Source organism: Alligator mississippiensis, chromosome 12 (assembly GCF_030867095.1).
Source record: "Alligator mississippiensis isolate rAllMis1 chromosome 12, rAllMis1, whole genome shotgun sequence".
Classification (NCBI taxonomy): Eukaryota; Metazoa; Chordata; order Crocodylia; family Alligatoridae; genus Alligator; species Alligator mississippiensis.
The window spans coordinates 26,282,501-26,303,996 of NC_081835.1; the positions used below are offsets into that span (position 1 = coordinate 26,282,501).

The 21,496-nt window shown below is 42.9% G+C and overlaps 1 protein-coding gene across 11 annotated transcripts in view; it reads left to right on the forward strand.

Moving 5' to 3' along the window:
- Positions 1–21,496, forward strand: part of WNK2 (WNK lysine deficient protein kinase 2) — a 214,405-nt gene that overhangs the window by 49,857 nt on the left and 143,052 nt on the right. The window lies entirely within an intron of this gene.

A 21,496-nucleotide genomic window follows, 5' to 3' on the forward strand; every position in this document is an offset into this window, starting at 1 on the left:
TGGCGTCTTCTCGCAAGCAAATACCGTTAGTATCGAGGTGATGATCATCTGACATCAGCTTCGTTTGGCTGGCTACATCATCCAGATGTCTTGCTCCAGACTTGCAAAGCAAGTCTTATTCTCCTAGCTCAGTCAAGGTGTATGCTCAAGAGGAGGGCAGAGAAAGTGCTGCAAAGACATCCTTAAGGCTAACTTGAAAAAAAAAATGCAGTGTCAACATCAACTCACGGGAGACTTGTCCAGAACTGCTCCAAATGAAGGAGGAATCTGTTGCAAGGATCTCAGTATTCTGAAACCTCACAACAACAGGAGACAGAAAAGTGGGAATAACAGAAACAGTGTATCACAGACCAAATCAAGAATCTGGAGCCATCCTGTCCCCGTTCCCTCTCTCTTCCCACCCTTTCCCTTCCCACTGTGCAAAAACATGTATTCAAGTTGTGGCAGAGTCCGTTGATCCCAGATTGGCCTCATTAGCCGTCTTCAGACCCACAGAGAAGACAGTCACGAAAGACCATCATCCTCAACTGTGTGGGATTGCTGAAGAAGAAAACCACCTGGCCTGCATCAACCTGAAGTTGGGTTGTTTCAGTTCCTGGCTTGCTGAAGGTTGCTGGCTGCTAGTTTTAAGTAATTGTGCTCCAGATCAGATGGAACTTGAATGAACAATGGAGATAAATACATGGGTTTAGCTTGGCTTAGTTTCCACAATAATCTACTACATATTCTCTAGCTGTGGCAGATTCTATCTGCTCAGTTTCATATTCTAGAACCCTTTCCTCCTCCTTCCCCTTACTCCATTCTGCCAAACAATGTGAGTAGCAGAAATGCGTGGAGGTTCTAAAACAGTGGGGTTGGGTGTCTCCTTGGCTGTATTGAGAGCGGCATCTTCTGTTATAGTCTATTTTAACTACTTGTAGTAGGACCTAACTTACATAATGAGAAGGATAAGGACCTCACAAGAAGCCTGAACCTTGTTTAGTGCTCACTGAACAGTATGGGCCTTAGTATTTGTGCCAATTACCATATTTATCAGGGACTGAAGCTTTGCTCTAGTTTGATTTGGCCTGATTCAGTGGCCAAATCTCCAATCCAAATTGAATCAGGAGACTTTTTTATTTCTCTGAATCGGATTGAAACCCTCCGAATTGATTCAGACATAGACACAGCTTTAAATGTTTTCTCTACATGTCTCTAGGTAGCAGGCGGCTTGTGAATATTGTGATGGTAGGGCGGATGAAGTGTCCCACAGCAGCATGGGGGGCTCCCCAGCTCGGCAGCAGACCTGGAAGTGGACAAGAAGCACTTCTGGTCCACTTCTGGGTCTGCTGAGGAGCATGTGGGGGAGCCCCCCTAAGGTTCCCCCCCCAACTCAGTGATTGGTGCCTCCTGGGTCTAGGAGGGCACCCAGGGTCCCCCTGTGGCAAATTGCTGAGCTAGGGGGGTGTGGGATGGCTCCCCAGCACACTCCCCAGTGGACTCAGAAGTGAACTGGAAGTACTTCCGGTCCACTTCTGAATTTGCTGCCAAGCATGCAGGGGGATCCCCCGTGCTTCTGTGGGACACTCCATCTGCCCCAGCATCACAGCATTCACAAGTCGTGCTGGTACCTTGAGGTATGTAGAAAAAACATTTAAAGCTGTGTCTGTGTCCAGCTCGCTAGTTCTCTGAATCAGCATTGAATCTTCAGATTTTAGATTCCAATTAATTTAGTTGGGGGCACATCTGAATCAACTAATCAAATCACTGTCTGTGATTTTGGGCCAAATCAGAATAAAATATGGCCTGTTTCCCACACCCCTAATATTTACCCAAAGCCAATATGACTCTGAATTTTAAAGTAAGCCTCCTACCCCAATAATTAGATTTTATACATGGGGAAAATTTGTAAATTTGTTGTAATTTTCCATGTATAGAATCTGATTATTGGGGAATTGTCTTTTAAATTTTGTGTCCTGTTCCCTGCCCTGCGTGCCCCCCCCCCCCCCCCAATGCAGCAGGGAAGTGGTGGGGAGGCAGGTAGTGGAGACAGTAATTGGGGTGGGCAGCAGCCTGACCTTGCCCTGCTTGCCTCATTTTCCATTCCCCTTCCCCCTCCCCCCCCACACACCTGCACCTTTCATGTCTGCCCCTTTTGAGCTTACCTTAGCAGAGAACTCTTTGAGCTTAAACACAAAAAGGAAGCTTACAGGAAGTGGAAGCTTCAACAAGGAACTTGGGAGGGGTATAAAAGTATTGCTTGGGCATGTAGGGATGTAATCGGGAAGGCCAAAGTGCAATTGGAGTTGCAGCTAGCAAGGCATGTGAAGGATAACAAGAAGGGTTCTATAAGTATGTTAGCAACAAAAGGAAAGTTGGGGAAAGTGTGGGTCCCTTACTGAATGAGGGAGGCAACCTAGTGACAGATGAGGAAAAGACTGAAGTACTCAATGCCTTCTTACTTCGGTCTTCACAGGCAAGGTCAACTCCTAGACTACTTCACCAGGTAGCAAAGTTTGGGGAGAAGGTGAGCAGCTGTCAGTGGCAAAAGAACAGGTTAGGGACTATTTAGAAAAGCTGGATGTGTATAAGTTCATGGGGCCAGATGCAGTACACCCAAGGGTGCTGAGGGAGTTGGTTGATGTGATTGCAGAGCTACTGGCCATTACCTTGGAAAACATGGCAATTGCGGGGGAGGGGGATGGGTATTGGACACTTGGAAAAGGGCAAATATAGTGCCCATCTTTTAAGAAAAGGAAGAAGGATCTGGGGGCCTACAGATCAGACAGTCTCACCTCAATCCCTGGAAAAATCATGGAGCAGGTCATCAAGGAGTTGGTTTCTAAGCACTTGGAGGATAAGGTGATTTAGGAATAGTCAGCATGGATTCACCAAGGGCAAGACATGCCTGACCAACCTGATTGCTTTCTATGGTGAAATGCCTGGCTCTGTGGATGTGGAGGAAGCAGTGGATATGATATACCTGGACTTCAGCAAGGCCTTTGATACCATCTCCCACAGCATTCTTGTAAGTAAGTTGAGGAAGTATGGGTTGAACTTCAAGGTGAATAGAAAGCTGGCTGGATTGTTGGGCTCAGGGGGTAGTAATCAATTCCCTGAGGTCTAGTTGGCAGCCAGTATCAAGTGGTGTGCCCTAGGGGTTGGTCCTGGGGCTGGTTTTGTTCAATATCTTTCTTAATGATCTGGCAATGGGTTAGATTGCACCATCAGCAAACTTGTGGATGACACCAAGCTGGGGGTATAGTAGATACACTGGAGGGTAGGGCTAGGAATCAGTGACCTAGACAAATTGGAGGACTGGGTCATTAGAAATCTCATGAGGTTCAAGGATAAGTGCAAAGTCCTGCACTTAGGGCAGAAGAGTCCCATGTGCTACTATACCTTGGGGACTAACAAGCTAAGCATCAGTTCTACAGAAAAGGACCTGGGGGTTACAGTGGACAATAAGATGGATATGAGTCAGCAGTTAGCCTTCTTGGCAGCAAGGGCACACACCATACTGGGCTGCATTAATAGGAGCGTTGCCAGCAGATCGAGGGAAGTAATTTTTCCACTCTCTTCTGCACTGGTGAGGCCACATCTGGTTTAGTTTAGAGTCCCCCACTATAGAAAGGATGCGGACAAGTTGGAGAGAGTCCAGTGGGGAGCAACAAAAATGATTCAGGGGCTGTGGCACATGACTTGAGGAGAGGCTGAGGGAACTGGGGTTTATTTAATCTGGAGAAGAGAAGACTGAGGAGAGATTTGATAGCAACATTTAACTACCTGTTGGGTGATTCCAAAGAACATGGAGCTAGATTGTTCTCAGTGGTGACAAATGACCAGACAAGCAGCAGTGGTCTCAAATTGCAGCAAGAAAGGTTGTGGTTGCCTATTAGGAAAAACTTTCTCACTAGGATAGTGGTGAAGCACTGGAACAGGTTACATAGAGAAGTGGTGGATTCTTTATCCATGGAGAGATTTTAAGGCCTGGCTTGACAAAGCCTTGGCTGGGATGATCTAGTTGTGGATGATCCTGCTTTGAGAAGGCAGTTGGACTACTAGGTGACCTCCTGAGGTCCCTTCCAACCTTAATTTTCTGATTCTATGGTTTTCCTGTGGAACCCCTGCTTCCTCTCCTCTGTCTTTACCCTCCAGCCCCAGCACAGCCTGGGAGCAGCGGTGGCAGCTGTCATTGGGCCAGGCTGGAGCCAGAGCAAGCATGTGCTTTGTACTCCAGGCTGGAAGGGGCAGGAGCTGGTGGAGGCATGCTGGAGCTGGAGGGTAAGTAGGATGCATGGGGTCCAGAGGCAGTGGAAGGACCAGTCAGCAGCTGTGGCTCCAGCCCTAATCCCAGGTTGGGGCTGGAACTGGAGCTGCAGCAGCTGCCTGCCCTCCTGCTGCCTCATACTTGTCTTGGATCCAAGTAAATAAGGTCTCTCTTCAGTCCTTGGTGACTTTAATATTAAAATGACAGTGTCTTTGAGTGGCGGAAATATGAATCACTCTCAGTAGGTCTGCATTGGAGTGGAATGTGCAATTATCATTTGGCCAGCTACAAGTAGCAAGACATTTTTGGTCCTAGCAGCTGTTAGTTAAATTAAGCTCATAGTCTTTAATTTAATTTGTCACATTTCAGTCTGTATTGTTGTCTTTCATTAACTCAGTTTGCACTGAGGTTCTAGTAGAAGCTATTGAAAGTTTTGAAACAAAGATGTTTAGTTCAAATACAAGGATGCATTTTAGCATTACATATTTAAAGAGATCAAAATACTAAAGTTGGTGTCTGTGAAACTCGTTTCTCATGCAGAGACTAAAATTTAGTGAGATTTGTGTAAAGCTTAGTTTTATCTGTGTTTTAAATGGAGACGGGCAGATTAGTTCAGAAAATATCACTTGCATAGAATTTGGATGCTTATAAAATGCAAGTCATACCTGTTTCTGTGAGCCCTTCAGCCTTTCTCTTAAGCTACTATTGCTTATTTTACTGTTCTTGAACACAACTCTTGGCCTGTGGCTGCTGTGTGTGGGGGGTTTTTTTGTTTGTTTTTTTTTTTGGGGGGGGGGGGAGGGGGGTTTGGTTTTTTGTATTTTACCTCATTCAGGCATCCTTGGATTGGATACTGTCTGTGCTCAAGAAGGCTTTGCAGTTTATGATGTTGAGGCATTATGTTGTACATGGGAGCATTGGGTTGGCTAGCAGCAGCAAGATTAAAGCCAAATGGTGGAAAATGGGAAGGATGAATGGGTACGACAGAGGTGGAACCATACTGAAGCAATTGGGTCTGGGGAATGGAAGCAAAACAACCGATAATAGTATCTAGGTGCATTGAAGTGGATTGGGTCTAGCCATTTAATTTCAACAGCAGTCTCTTAATATTTCTCTAAGGATAAGTCCCAAAACACTCTCTTGGGTGTTTCAGAGCAAGCACAGTGTTACTAGTAATGAATACAGTCCATTTTACAGTCCAGGCCTTTGTTTAACATTTATCTCTTCAGGTATTTTTTTTCCTAATCTATAGTTTCATTATTTCATTTTTCTGTATAAGTAACATTTGCCTCACAATTGAACAAAGACTTATTTGTACAATGAAACCCACCTACTGTACTCACCTGTCACATCTTGGGGAATTGAGGAAGCTTATTTACAGGATTTAAATTCTTTACAGTGAGCAGCCGTTACTGTTAGCAGTGGCAAAATACTTTGCCTGAAGTGCTTGATCCCCATTGCTGGTAATTTGTTTTGTACTAAGGAAAGGTTTTTTTTGTTGTTTTTTTTTTTTTTTTTCTTTTGTGCTGTGCAAAACGTAGCGACTTGAGTGTCTGGCATTTTCCAATTTAAAAAAAAACAAACCATATTGATCAGCTTTTATTAATAGGAAAATCTCTAAGCAGATATATTATCTGAGTTTTGAAAAGTTAGAGGGGGTGGGGGAAAAAAGGAAGCACTCAAACGTGTACATAAGCCAGTGACGTACATATACTGACTTACCCCCTCCTCTAGGAGTTTTTTGTTTGTTTTTTTTCAAAATACAGAACTTGTTACTTAACGCACAGAGCTAACCTTTTACTGAAAGCTGATACCTGTAGGCCAGGAGTCTCTCTCTGGAAAAGTAAGACATTGTTTTTTATTTGGGCTTTTCCCCCTCCACTGTGTATTCAGTCCTCTAATATATGATGCATGCACAGTATAAAGCAGGGGCAGGCAAAATATGACCCGCTGGCCAGATCCAGTACCACAGACCATTCTATCCAGCCTGTAGGGCCCCTAAAAAATTTAGAAAAATTAGTATTCATCTCCCCCTGGCTGCCTGTCCAAGATGACAGGCAGCCAGGGGCAGTAGGACCCAGGGGAAGCTGCTGGCAAGTCCAAGTGGCTGCAGAAGCAAGGCCCACCCAGCCCCTCCCCTTCCACCTGCAGCTGGAAGCCCCTGCCTAGCAGAGGGTTCTGGCCTGGAACCGTGGGGCTGTTCCTGCCTCCCATTGCTGGAGGGAAATTCAGATTCATAGATGAATCTGAACCACGATGTGGTTCCTGGCTGCAGCGCTGTGACCACAGGATGCAGCAGGAGCCGGCTTGGCCCCTCCAATTCTCAGATGTCTCTGTGTGGTGCCAGCCAGGTTGGTCCAGCTCTTCCTGCGTCATGCTGTCTCAGCCATGCATCTGGGACATGGTGCCGGAGCAGCGAGCTGGGGAGAAGGATGGGGAAGTGGGAGAAGGGCAGCAGTGGCAGATGGAGGGGGAAGTGGCTGCAAGTGGGAACATGGGGTCGTGCTGGTCTCCCAGGGCCAGGAGTGGTAGGAGTGCAGAACCCAGGCTTGGAGGAGTGCTGGGTGGGCTTTGCCTGTGATAGGGGGCTGTGGGCAAATCCCCCCCCAGCCACCCAACCCCCACAACACTTGCAGCCCCCTACAAACCACCCCCACAAACACACACACCCCTATGCCCCCCCCAACATACAAGAGTAAGACTTCATTTTAAGCTATTGCGCAATCACCTTTGCGTGCACTACGCAAACGCATGTAAATGGGGACAAAAATATTTTGTGAAATGAAATTAATGCTGTAGCAGATGTTTGATTTTTAGAATATAATTTGCTATTTTTCTGGTTCTGAGATGACAAACCCTTGCTGAAAGGAGTACTTCTGAGGGGGCAAGGGGATGGACTTCTGATGGCAGAGGTCAGGGGTTAGGGGGTGGGACTTCCAGTCCCAAGATGACAGCCAGGGGATGGGACACCTGCCAAGAGGTGGGGCTATCTTTGTGGCCGTGGACAGCTTGCCAAAACTTAGTAAGTGGCCCTCTGACCGAAATAATTGCCTGCCCCTTGTATAAAGACTAACAGTAATCATTGTGTATGAATAATGAACTAATTATTTCTGGCCACTATGTGCTGCATCTTATCAAAAATTGTCTTTGAAGAAGTTAATCTGTTTAGGTTGTTTTATTCAACCTAATATTGCATTCTTCAGAATTGAGGTATCTTCCTGATGATGTGCCAGCATCAAACTGTTAGGTCCTAGCTGAGACAAAGCTTGAGAGTTTTCAATTTTTAGGAGAGTTTATTAAAAAGAAAAGGTGGGGGGGGGGTGTTTCAGCCTAGTAACTACTTTAGAATATTAGAATAATATACTCAATTAAAAGATAGAGGCTTGGTCCTTAGGGTTTATTTTAACAGTTTATCAGAGCGTTGTCTAAAAATGACAGGTTGGAAGGAATGTTCAGCATTTAAAGACTTCCTCACATAAGAGGGTCCTAGATTTGAATACACTTCTGAGTCAGCACTTGGGAAGATGAGGCAGTTGTCTCTGATTCAACCTGTCTGTTGTCTACTTATGTCAGGTTTAAGGAACTTTCTTTCGTTGTGGGCTTTAGGACACCACAGGAAAGGACTGGTATCTCTGCTTACAGCCCAGGTCATTAGAGGCAAGGGTAAGCTGTTGGCCTTTCCTTGCCTCTGTCCCTGGGAAGGAGCAGTTTAATACAGACCTCTTGAAGGCATTGGTATTTAATCAATTGTTAACCTCTTTGATCGTGTTGTGTTCTGAAGCTGCCTTGGTAAGACATCTCAGTTGTCATAGTGATCTTGTGGAAATCCAAAAATATATGAGGGTTGGAGTTTTTCAGGTTCAGGAATTCACCACATTATTTATGGTAGTTTCTACTGTCAGGTGTTTTTCTAAACATATAAAGACAGCGATACACATTTTTGGGATGTCTCCCCTTGCCAGCAGGTTGCAAGAGAAAAGACTTTATAATGTATCTTGTGTAGCATTTTCCACTGCATTAATTTCATAGATGAATTAGAAGAGGGTAAGTATTGTTCCTCAGTTTCCCCATAAATAAGATGGGAACAACAAGGAGATAAAGTGTAGTTGCTGGCAGAGCTGGGAATAAAAATTGAGTCTTAATCCAGTGCTGTATCTATTATGATGCTGTTCAGAGTTTAAGAGATTTATTTGGGTGGAGGTGTTGAAAGTAAGGCCTGCAGGCTGGATCCAGGCCCTGGGTGTCTAGAGTCCCTCCTTTCCTTCCTTGTGTCCTTAGGACAAGGCATTTACCTGAATTTGCAGATTTATTGGAATCATGACAGGGCTACACCATGAGCACTTCTGCTGTGGATTCAAACTTGTGACCTCTGGGCTGTCAACTATGTTCTTTAGTGTGTGCACCACTCTGGCCTCCTCTCAAGAGTTGATCCATACATAGTACACAGCCTGTGGGGCCAGATGAGTTTGACACCCTTGCTGTAAGGGGTAGGCAATGGTTTGTCCTTTTTCTTTGTCTAATCAGTTTGTGCTTCTTTCTCTGACCAAAATGGGTTTTTTCACCCCCCCAAAAAAGCTATGAAATAGAGGTGCATCGATTATATCGGCCCATATTGGATCAGCACCAATAAAAGGGAAATTGACAGTATTAGCAATTGGTTTTTTTGGCCGGTGTAGCTGATAATGTCACAGATGAATGCCATGTACACAGCTGCTGCATGCACGCAGCCAGGAATGCAGCCTGGCAGCTTGGAGTGCAGCGTCCAGCTAGTAAGTCAGGAGTTGGAGATCGAGGCCCCCCATGGTGAGGGAGGGAATAGGGCTGGGGTGGGGTGCAAGATGGAGCTGTGGGCAGCTTATCCAAGGGCATAGTGTGGCAGGGAGGGAAGGTGGCTCCCTGCTGCCATGCACACTCCTGGGAGAGGCATGGGGGGCATGTGCGTCCCAGATTTGTGCATGGGGCAAGGGCGGGCTGCCCACTGCAGGCTTGGGGCCAGGGGCTGTGCCAGCCTCTTCCCAGTAAAGGGGCTGGGCTGGGGCTGCACTCAGAGTGGGCAGGGGTGGGTGGCAGTGCTGGGAGGTGAGCTACAGGTAATTTTGGCATAGCTGTAGCCCACCGTGTAGCCCCCCTCCCAGTGCCACTGCTACCTGCTCCTGCCTGCCCCAAGCGCAGGCCTTGTAAGCCCTCCTGCCAGGAAGAGGCCAGTGCAGCCCCTGGACCTGAGCCCACAGCAGGCAATCTGCCCTTGCCCTGCACACACATCCAAGGGGCACGTGCCCCCCATGCCTCCCTTGGGGCGTGTGCAGCGGCAGGGAGCTGCCCCACCCCACCCTGGATGGGCAGCAGCTGCCTCTGCCCCATTCCCTCCCTCACCGTGGGGGCCTCGATCTGCACCCCCCCCAATGCCTCTTCCCCATACCCTTTCCCCCCACAGACCAGCTGGACACTGCTCTCCAAGCTACCGGGCTGCATTTTGGCTATTGGATTGATATTGGCTGATATGGCTGGTTAATAATTGGCTGTCGGTATTGGTCAAAAAAAATCTTTATTGGTACACCTCTACTATAAAAAGCTACTTGATTTGTGGAGTTAGGTGCTCAAAAATGAAATGCCAAATGTAGTAAGAAATGACTTCTGTAATTAGTTATTCTCTACTCTGAGGTCTGTCCTGTGCATTGAGAGAGACGGTGGTTGGCGGGGTGGGGTGGGGGGAATCTTATATGATCATGCAAGTAAAGGCTACATTTATAATTAGCATGTACCAGAGAGCAGGATTAAAGTTGCAAGGACATCTTTGAATATGTCGCTTAACTTTAAAATCCTTAACTGTATAACCCAAATAAGCTTTTCCTAATAGATCTCTTTTAAATGTCTCATGTCCCCTTTCAAAAAAATAAAGTAGCAACAAATTATAGTAGGCATAACTGTAACAACCTTGCAATTAAACATTGACAGCAGAAGCTTAATCCTGAACCTTCAGCACTGCAGCTTGCAGCTCTACCATGTCAGCAACAAAAGTAGTTGTTGGTTTTCCATCCCAAGGGGCGCATGAGCTATTGACTGCATGTCTTGGATCCAAGGACGGTCAGAGGGTATCGCAGCCTGGTGTTCCACTCCATGACAGGCAGTGTCCTAGACCTTGGGATTCACAGCTGTGGCCATGATTTGGTCCTAGGAGATTGGAAGGAAGCCTGGCTCTCCTTCTGTTAATCCACTCTCCACCCTGTGGACAGTATAGCTTCTTTGTCCATTCTCAGGTGTTCCCAATATCTGGTGTGCTGTTTTGGTGCAAGTCTGGCTTCATATTTTTTGGCAGGCTTCCAACTTCCTATCAAATGCACGTGAGATTTTTATAGCTCAGGGAAACTTGAGTAGAATGAAGGAAAGGTATTTCTGTGGCCTAGGGCTTTCTTACTTCTGAATTTCCAAGGCCTGCTGTAAACTGGAAGTGTGGAAAATGATCAAAGAACAGTCATACTCTTTTGTAACGGAGAGCATTAGGTAACCTAAACAGTGGAGTTCTAGCTTAAGGTATAATTATAAGGACCTTAATGTTCTGTTCACTGTCCTGAATTAAACTATCCTTTGCCTGTGTGTTTAAGTTTTTCAAGCATTATACTACCCTGGATAGTCAAGAGACTGCTTTTAACATGATGTGCAAGAGGCATCCTTGTTGGGGGGAATTGTGGAATATACATATTTAAGGCATATTCATAAGTATATAAGTAGTAATTTTGAGAGCATTCTGAAGGTGTCAGTTGCTAGAGCATGTGATAATCAAAAGGTTGTAAAACATGAAAAAATGAGTTGAAATGGAACATTTATTATCCTCTCAAACCACATAGCTTATGGTAGTTGATTTTCATGATGTTTGTGCTTTTGGCGCAAAATTAAAGGCCAGGTTGAAGATTTTTGTTTTTACTTCTCAGTGAGGATGGGAGTTTTTGCCTGATTTTTTTGATAAATGTCTTTAAAAGAAGTTGATAGGTCAGGTTTGAAGATCTCCATTGACGTATCCAAAGCCCTAGAGAGAATGTCATTCATGATTAATACATGTGTAAACAAAACACAAGTAGGGCAGGGACTAAACTGCCTAGTTTAGTAAGGAAGATTGATTAATTATTTAATTTAAGTGCTTTAAACAAAAATAAGTCATAGCAGCTCTAGGTTTAATGGCCGGACCTTTCAGAAATCTCTGTATTCAGGGGGTAAATTTAATACCAGCTGTAAAATAGGGATTATACTACTTTTAAGTCTTGCCTACCAGACTGAGGACAGGGGCTGCCTCTTGTGTATTTGCACAACACCTTGTTTTTAATAGAAGGGACTAGTATGTATGGCAGCACTATAGCTAATGAAGAGCAGTTCAGTCTTCGTGACAAAATATCTTCCCAATGAATGACAGTTTTTACTAGCAGACATTTTGATTGAAAGCTGGCATATTCAGTGAGGTCTGTTTGTTTTTTCTTGACTTGCAAGACTGGATGAAGAAAGGTGGGTGTTTTTGGGGGGTTTTTTATTTTTATTTTTTAATTTATTTTATAGAATGGAGATTTTTTTTGCTTCAGGATTGTTTTGGATGATGGATATGCTGATAATTAAAGATGCTTGGTGAGAAAATAAAGATTCTGAATTACATTAAAATGTATACATTAAATTATGTTGTCACTGAAATAAGAGACATAAGCCTAGCACCTGAAGTTATCACCGCATACAGCATATTTCTAGAGCTTTAATCCAAGTTGCCCCAATACTGGGTCTGGTCCTGCTCCAAGTTGTCATGGGGGTGGGGCAGGGGTGAAAATCTTTGAGATCTTACTTGGAGGAGTGGAGCTGTTAGTGAAGAAAACCATGCTTTGTACAAAATGCAAAAAGCAGTGGTAGCAAGCAACTGGTGTTTTTTCACAGCATAGCTTCTGACTGAAGTCTTCAGGGGGTGCAGTATTTAATTTCTTTTCTCCCTGTAAAATGTGATACTGCTTAATTGTAACTTAAGTTTTGGATTTCAAGTAAAGCAATCATACATTTCCGACAAAAAAGAAAAAAAAGTTTAGTACTATCAATTATTGAACTTGAAACTGTAATATCTATATCCACTTACTGGAGAAGAACCAGCAAAATAGTTTTGTTATGGAGGGACTGACGGAGGCCAGATTATGTAACAATATATGTGTTATTTATTGTTAAATAATTAGTGCAGAAGGTGGATGCATGTCTGCAGATACATCTTCATTAGTTATGAACTTCAAAAGTTTTAACTTAAAGAAGAGATGCTTTCCCCTGTTGTTTTAGTGAAGCTATTATTCCCTGGAAGAATAGGAAGGACCCAGTTCCTAAAGTCTTTAGACAGAATAAAATCACTAGAAAGTACAGGGAATGTTCCAGCCTTTCCAGGGCAGGTGTGCTAGTGTTCCCCATCCCAACACCAGGGGATTTTTGTTTTAATTTCTTTTGTTAAACTTTTCTTTCTCCCCCCCCCTTCCCTTCCCCCCCCCCCCCCAAATCCTCCCCAAATATAAGCCATACCTGTATTAAAAATATTAGGACTTCATGTGGGAGATGTGCTTAAATTTTTCACTTTGCTTCAGGTAGCAAATAGCAGAAGTACAGTAGGTTGTATTTTTTTCTCTGTCTGAACTGACCTAACCTTCTGATGAAGTGACAGATATTTTGCTAATAGATTACACAAAAAATTGAGAGAGAGATTTGCAATAGTGGTTACCTGGGAGGATTGAGTTTCATTCTGGGATTTGGGAGCAGACTGTCAGACATTTGGGGAGGTTAAATCAGATCCAAAATGGCTGCCCGATTTTTAAACTTTAATTCACCTCTATAATGACCTTACAGTTACAGGCCTGGTCTCAGTAACCAGCCATCAGTCTAAACGTGCATCTAACTGTACAGAAGTTCCATGCACACAAACTGGTTTAGAAATTTGTAGAATCCAATTTTAAAGAAACCTGGATCTATGTGATATCAGACTTACTTGATTTTTGTCAAACCAGTGCATGAAACTTTAGTACACTTTTTCCCTGAGCAGCCCCTGGGCTGGGGAAAACCAGCCACTGGCCCCAGCCCTGGGGCTGTTCTTTTCACAATCCTCCCCACCCCTTCCTCCTTCATCACTAGCCTTTTTTGCCCCTTGGCCTCTTGCTCCCTTCCCTCCAATCAGCCAGCCTCCTCAACCCTCATCCTACAAGCTGTTTTGGGTGCGGCCACTTTTATCAGCATTGGCTGCTGCCAGAGCCTAGCAAGCAAGTCCTGATGGGGGAAGGGGTGGAACAGATGGAGGTTCACTGAGGGGATCAGGGGGCAAAAGTAGCCCCTGATCCCTCCACAAGCTCTCCCATGGACCCCATGAGCCCCCCTGATCTTGTCAGATGCTCCCAGACCCAAGCAAAACCCTGTGCGTCATGCCTGCTTGCCTCCCCACCCCTCATGGTTTGCACCCAGCCCCCTGGACCCCCAGCCTCTCCACTAGCCCTCCCATCTTGACTTACCTGATATTGGGCAGCCACTTTGAACCAATTTAACTTACCCCTAGTGCTCCCCAAATGTCTGTATTTAACCAGCAAGGATTGCCAACCATACAGACTTGGCATGCTCATACTATGAGGCAGTATGAAGTTGTGTGTAAGTGTTTAGATACCTGAACTCGTTTCCCAGTCCTCTCTGAAGTTCCCTGTGTAACCGCTGTTATCTTATTGGTACAATGGGTGAAGGTTACTTGCATGTCTCCTCGGATAGGAATAGAAAGTCATAGTTGATAAAATCTAGGAATTGTACTGAAATATTAAAAATCAGTTTGAAGGAAGGCCAGAGCTCAGTTTCCAGCTGTATGCAGTATCTCTTTGGCCTAGGGGTAGCTTGTAGGTGTGAGTAGGCATAAGCACTTTGCAAGTCTTCTAGATGCTTCTTTGTTATATCCAGGGATAAGAAGAATGATTAGAAAAATGCTAACTTTGCAGTTGTCGAAATAACCATGTCTGCATCACAGTTCGAGTTTAGTCACTAGCAAAACTGAGTGTATTTGGAAATTTACTCATGCTTAAAATGGTCAAAAGAACTGTTCTTATTAAAAGGCCCCTCAAAATGCATTTTGCTGACGACTACTACAATTTCATTGCAACAATGGAAGAAACAATAGAAGGCGCACATCTACCTGTGTTTCAAACATTTAAAAAAAAAAAGATCATATCATGTATAAATTAAATGGACATACAGATAATTATGCAGAAGATTATATTGCATTACAGTACTATATTTTTTCCAGTCAAATTTATTTCAATATCTTGTTTTTCTCTATTCTTTAGTAGATAGAGCATGGAGAGCTGCAGTTCCATATCCAAATATGGCAAGGACTGGCAATAACTGAACAAGTTACTTAAATTCTGTAGCCTGGTCTCTTCCTCTATGAAAAGTAGACAATGCTTATACTTTACACAGTGTATTGTGATCTTTGGTATTACTGATTGCCACCACACTCTTCATTTTCCCGGAAGATCCATGGCTAGAGATAGGAACTCAGTTTCACCAGTGGTTAGTCTTTCTTTAGTAGTCTCCCAGAGACTTGGGGTAAGTCATTGTCTTCTTTGTCTGGCTTACAGGAATTTAGAGCCCATGTGTTCCAGACTGGAGGAGATGACTAATGCAACAGGTCTGTGCTGTTAATTTGGCTGTCATTATCAGAAGCCTAATTTGTAAAGCCCATGCTGTCTTCTATTTTCGTTAGTATATTTTTGCTGCTAAGTCCACTCAGAGCTGGTGTTCATCATGGTGGACCCTTAGTGAAAGTGAATGTTATGCTTGGGGGGGGGGGGGTGGGAAAGAAGCCCTAATTGGTATGAAAATTATTAGATTAGCTAAATGATGGTTTGGGAAGCAAATGAATGAGAACCTGTGTGTTTCCAGCTCAGTGACTTTTATTTGTAGAAATCTGCTTTACAAATAAGAGTTAATTTAATTTTGTTTCCTAATACAAAGTCCTTGATAACTTGATCTGAATGAACACACTAGAAAGGGTAGCATGAGACGAAACAGTAATTAGGACATTTTGTCAAACATTTTTAGATGGTTATCAGTGGCTTGCTGTCTTATAACCAGCCCTGAATATGAACCTGGCATTGGCACTATTTGGAATTAAAAGAAAAGGGAAAAAAACAGGCTTTGGACATTAGATGAAAAGAGAGGATTTATGATTGTCCCCCTTTTTATTTACATTGTTACACATTTGAATCCTTTCCCTACTATTTTTTTTATTATTATTATTTACCTCTTAGGCACAATCTTTCATAGGGGGAAAAATACAACTTTCATTTTTCTTTTCTCTTTTTTTTTTTTTTTTCTAGTGGGAGGAGGATCTCAAATTGGGAACCATATCTGAAAAGCAGTAAACTATGTTGGGTTGTGTAGGTTCTTTGTGTATACCTCTGGAAGGCAGTATGTCTCAGATGTTCTAATAGCTTACGAATGCATGCTTGGCTTATTACTCTGCTGGCACTTCAGGAATTCTTAGTAGCAGCAAAGTAGAGAAATAATGAAAAGGATAAGTGTAGAACATGGGAAAGAAAAGCTAGCTATGGATCATTGTGACAGCACTTGTAAACAGTTTTTAAATCGTTCTAATAGAATTTTTCATTTGGCTGCTAAAATAATTAGATTACTTGTGTGTTGTTCTTCGCATTCTCAGTGCAATTAGCAGCTACACTTTTAGAGCCAGGTTAGACCTAAAACAAGCTTGTAAATATAAATGCAGAATTATAAAACCTTGTAAAACAGTGGTACTCTTACCTTGCTGTCATCTGAAGGACCTAATACTTTGTCTTATTATCTGCTCTCGGTATGATTCTGAGAGTCCCATCCGTTGTAAACAAGTCCTACTCTGAATCCATGTAAAACAGTCTGCTAGTGAAGATGGGAGAACATCTTCTCTTCACAACATTCTTTATAAATTAGGGAGGAAAAGAAGCAAGCTAAATTTATCATTTCCATTTTGAAAACTAAGCAGCTGTCTTACTTTGTCATGCTTTATAGGTTCTGTTTAAATTCGGTTTGCCTGGAAACACTGAACTAAGTCTTGCTGTATGCAATAGATTGAACTTCTGAGGGTTGAAGTTTATTCTACAAACCTTGGTGCTTTGAAATAGTCTTGAGAGGCTTTCAGTTATTTTAGATGAAATTACAAACTCGGATGTAGGAGCTACACTGTATCCTAGTAAAGTGAGATTTAAACAAGGAATGGGCCAAGAAATTGGTCACCTTTATAAGGAAATAAAGTTAAGAGTCATTAGAAAAATAATATTAATATCTCCCTGTTCAAACTGAAAACATTTTCAGGGTTTTTTTTTTTTAGTTTTGTGTCATAGGGATATGCCCAGCACAGGTCTGTAGAGTAAAGCAGTAAAAAAGAAGACATTGTGAGTTGTCAGCTAAGGATGTCACTTCTGTTTTGTTTCTAAAAATGGCAGATGAGTTGCGTATGTCACGATAGTGCTGGCCCTCTTCAGTGTGGTGGTGTAGTACAGGCAGTTCTCAACTTAGTGTTTCTGAGTTGCAATGTTTTGCACTTACAACACATATAAATTGCCACTGTTTCAACCTTCTGACATCAGTTTCGACTTTACAATGCTTGACCTAACTTGATGTCGCATCAGCTAATAAGTTTGCTGCATTGCCCGTCTCCCTGGAGAACATCTGTCCAAAATTCTTTGGACACTTTTTCTTTAAGAAAGCAGACAAGACTTCAGAAAAACCTGCAGCCAAGATTCCTGAGAAGACTCCAGCCAAGAACCCTTCAAAAAATCCAACCAAGAGTCCTTCAAAAAGTCCAGCAAAGTCAGCTCAAAGAAGTCCTTCCCAATCAATATGAGTGCTATTTACAATATAAATACATTAACGTAGCTATATTACCCCAGAATTTTGTACTCGATCAATTATAGATGAGTATTTTTGGTGAAAATAGGGTATTGGGCCTTGGTTCAGGAACCATCTCCCCATTTACACCACTGTTTCCTATGGGGAAAATCGGTTCCGAGTTGCAATGTTTTGACTTAAGACGCAGTTTTCAGGAACCAATTGTCATAAGTCTGAGGGACTGCCTGTATTATGGTGGTTGGTGTGAAAGAGCTAAGGAGAAGGAATTCAAGTAAAATGAGGAAAGGGGAAATAAATTGTGGGAGAGCCAGTTTCCTCCCTAGTTATTACACAGGGGCCCTTTAACTGAATTGGTGTACATATTGTACAACAAGAAGAATGGCTGCATAGGGTAGCCATGCAGTCCATTTGTGGCATTTTGCATGTTTAGAGGAATGGTAGGTTGAGACACTTACTTTGATGCAGATAAAGGGATACTTGAAAAGTCCTGCTCAGGTTGTGGGTGCCACTCAGAAATCTAGCATAGTTGAGTAGCTTGTTAGAGGCTTTTTAGTGTCTGTTTTTTGTTGATCAGTATGATGTAACATGAGCCTCTATATATGACAATAACTAGTTCAAACTTGTACCTTTTAAAGGGCACAGACAGAAGTTACATTTTTCACATGATTGGCCCCCCTGAAAGTACTCTACAGTTGTGCCGTGACACGTGTACATGGCTGTAAAGTGCTTTTAAAGTATCCAATCACACAAAAAAAAATCGCACCTTTATCTGATGCGTCAAATGAAGGCGCTCTACTTAGAATGCCTTAAGGAACTTGTGTTCTCTAGGACTAATTTTGTCATGCAATTGGGGCTGTCAGCAGGAAGGGAAGGGGAGGGGAAAGCCAGCAGCAGTGAGTTGCCAGCTGGGGTTTGCCTGGCTTGAGCTGGAGAGTGGGTGGGTGGAACCCCCCACTGCTTTGTGTCCCCCACCCCCAACCTCCCCCTCCAGCCCAGCTCAGGCCAGGCAAACCCTAGCCAGCACCTTGCTGGTGCTGGCTTGCCCCTTCCTCCTCCCTTCTTGCTGACAGCCCCCAGCACTGGGCGGGGGGGGGGAGCTCCTCAGCTGGCTGCTCACCTGCAGGCAGGTTCTATTCTCCCTCTCCCCCTACCCCCCCATCCAACAGGTGAACATCTGCTGCAAGGTAGGGGGGTCCTCTAACTCATGGCACTTTTTGTGACGTGCCATGAGTTAAAGCGGAGGCCTATACATCTGTCAGTCCCCGAAAGAAGCAGTTTTCTGTAGTTGCCTTTGCAGAATTACTCTGTAGCCACCCCATGGCTTGCCCATCTGCTTAGTCTGCCTATGGCTTTGAGGAGTATGCTGGATGATGGGTTCCCCTCACAGAAAGATTACAGTCTGGGAGGGCATATTCTATAGTATGAAATATGAGGAATAGATTACCTGCCACTGACTCTTTGGATAATTTTGGCTTGGCCAACTTGCTGTGCACTAACATTTTTGTTTTCTCTCGATTTGGGTATATTATTACACGATTTTTTTAACTCTACAATTCCTTATTTCCAAATGTCTTGATTCATGTCATTTCAGTCTAGAGTTTCCTGGCCACCTGACATAGGGCATTGGAATTTTAAAAGACAAGTCCCTAAGCTGATATTTTGTAAGCTTGAAACAGTACCTTTAGTTTAAAGATTGGTCTTGCATGGGTTTTTTTTTTATAGTCTGGGAATAAGAATTTACAACCTTAATGAAGATTTTTCCAAGTAAACTTTAAGTGAATTGTGTAGTTAAAACCACAGCCAGAGGGTTTTTTTGTTTTTGTTTGTTTGTTTTTTCTTCCTGCCCACAGTAGAAAACAGCTTAATTTTTAAGCCCTCTTAAGCTTTGACCAACAGCCTGTGTATCGGATTCAGCTGGATGGAATTTAAAAAGCTTGATTATAAACTCTTATAAAGACTTTACATTGGAAACACCTCAATACAAGTTTAAAGCTTTTTAAGTATGTGTTGTGTAACTACCCAGAACTGGAACATTCTTTCTTGTTCATGCACTTCCCTCCCAAGTGCTGGTGATGGCCCAGCTCTCCTAAGTATAGCACTGAACTTTTAGCAGTAGGGAAGTTTACATTTAAAACAATGCTGCATAAATGCAAAAAATGTGTGCATGGAATGTGGAGAAGATTTGGAGGGGAGGAAGATGAAGTCACTTATTTTCTTGTCCTACTCAAACTATTTTAATCTTCAGCCCTAACTTACTTGTGTACACACAATTTGCAGCCTCACAGAATGTGACCATATGTTTGTTGTATGTTCAATCAGAATCTAAGGGTGGATAATATCTCATGATGCTCAGAAATGCAGAAGTTTGGATCTGGGGGCCCTGAATTTTTTTTTTTTTTTTTTCCAGGGGAGGAAGATTCTGTAAAATTGCAAGCATTGTAGTTATCTTCTTCCCACTCCTCCCCTAACCCCCAATATGATCTTTTGTCTCACATAGGGAATTGTTTTCTTTCTTCTTTAATAGGCATGCATCTGATTTACTCTACAGGATTTAAATTAAAAGGAAGCTCACCAGTTGGGGACAAACTGATGGGGTTGAAAGCAGTTGTTAGACTCTTCAGTGCTTACTCACCCAAGCTGCATTTTTTTTAACTTTTATGAAAGTATGTAGTTTGGAGCAGCCGCAGTGATGCCTCATAATTGGCTGTTGTTAATATTGTTGCTGTCCACCTGTCAGCAGTACAAGAGCTGTGAGTGTGTTGCTGAAAGCCTTACCTCATAATAAGAGTCTGCCCCCCACAAGGCAAGCAGATGCTATGATAGAGAAAAGTGTTGCTGTTGCCCTGGGCAACCTTAGCATGAGTGATAACATTGATGCTTGCTGCAGAAAATGTACAGAAAACTAAAAACTACTGCTCAGCTATGGAACGGGCATATACACATCTTTTGGAACCATCAAAATGCAGCCTTCCCGGCCCCTCCCTCCCCCATTTAAGAAATAATTTCCTTTACTTGAAGACCAGCCAAAAAACGTAGTGGGTTTCAGCTTGGATTTTCCTTTTGTAATATCTCTGCCAACATGAAGCCAACTTGTTTCCAGCCCTATAAAGTCTCATTACCATATTAAATTCTTTGCAGTATGGAGGAGGCTAGACTATACCAAAATGACAATGGCATTACCCATCTAGAGTCTCAGTAAGGAGGGAAAAAAAGAAGCAAAATGACACTTTAATTCACTTAAACACAGAATAGCATTCACTTATCTCAAAGGTGGCTCAGAAATGCTAAATGCCTAAGTTTTAAAAATGAATGCATCATGAATCTGACTTTTTTTTTTTTTTTTAAACTAAGCTTTTTAGTGATTTGCTAGTTTTTAAGTTTTGTATGTAAGACCTGTTAGACCAGGGGCGGGCAATTATTTTAGGCGGAGAGCCACTTACTGAAGTTTGGCAAGCCATCAAGGGCTGTATGACAGACAGCCAGGGGCAGATCAGTATTAATTTTCTAAATTAATGTTTTTAAGGGTTCCCACGGGCTGGATAGAATGGCCTGGCAGCCATTCTTGTTGAATGGCTGGCTGGAGGGAAGAGCAGAAGCCCACTGACTCTCATACACCTAAGAAGGTGTCCATAAACCTTCAAAAATTCTCAAAGGTTCTTCAGAAAAACTGGGAAAAGATGATGATCCTAATATTTCTAATTTAAAAAGCAGGCAAGAAATATATTTTACACTGCTTTTATATATCAGAAGGAAGAAACATGGGATAAGATTAATTTTTAGATCCATTCAGGGTAAAAAAATTAAGAAAAAACTTAGAAAATGAGACAGAATTGTGAATGATCAGAAGTTCATGTATTCTTTCTTGAAGCTGGATAGTCTAGTTTGACCTTTTGGAAATGGTAAAAGCTGTGAAGCCCCACCTGGTTACCTAAGGGAGCTTTTCCCTTTAGTCGGTTACATGTAGATTATGGGCCTAATCTCTTGAAGTGCTGTGCATTCATGACTATAAATGAAACCAGTTAGTGGTGACTATTAAGGATGTATGAAAAGCAGGCCCTGCATTATTAATCTGGTCCTTCTTGTTAGCTGTATGGCTGTGACCAAAAACAGATTTGTCTTCGAACCAGTGAATTAGTAATTGTATGTTCATTGCACTGAGACATATTCCAGTTTACCCTGAACCATTTTAGTAATACCTTGGGTGTAAATGGAAATTAGAGGCTCTTGTATAGCATAGCATAGGCATGTATTTGATGCAAATCAACCCTGTCTTTCTGCTCAGTTCAGGGACCGAGGCAAACAATTTTATGATGAGGAGAACTAGAAATGAAGTTTGTCTTTGTTCATCTACATTACTCATCTCTTACATAAATT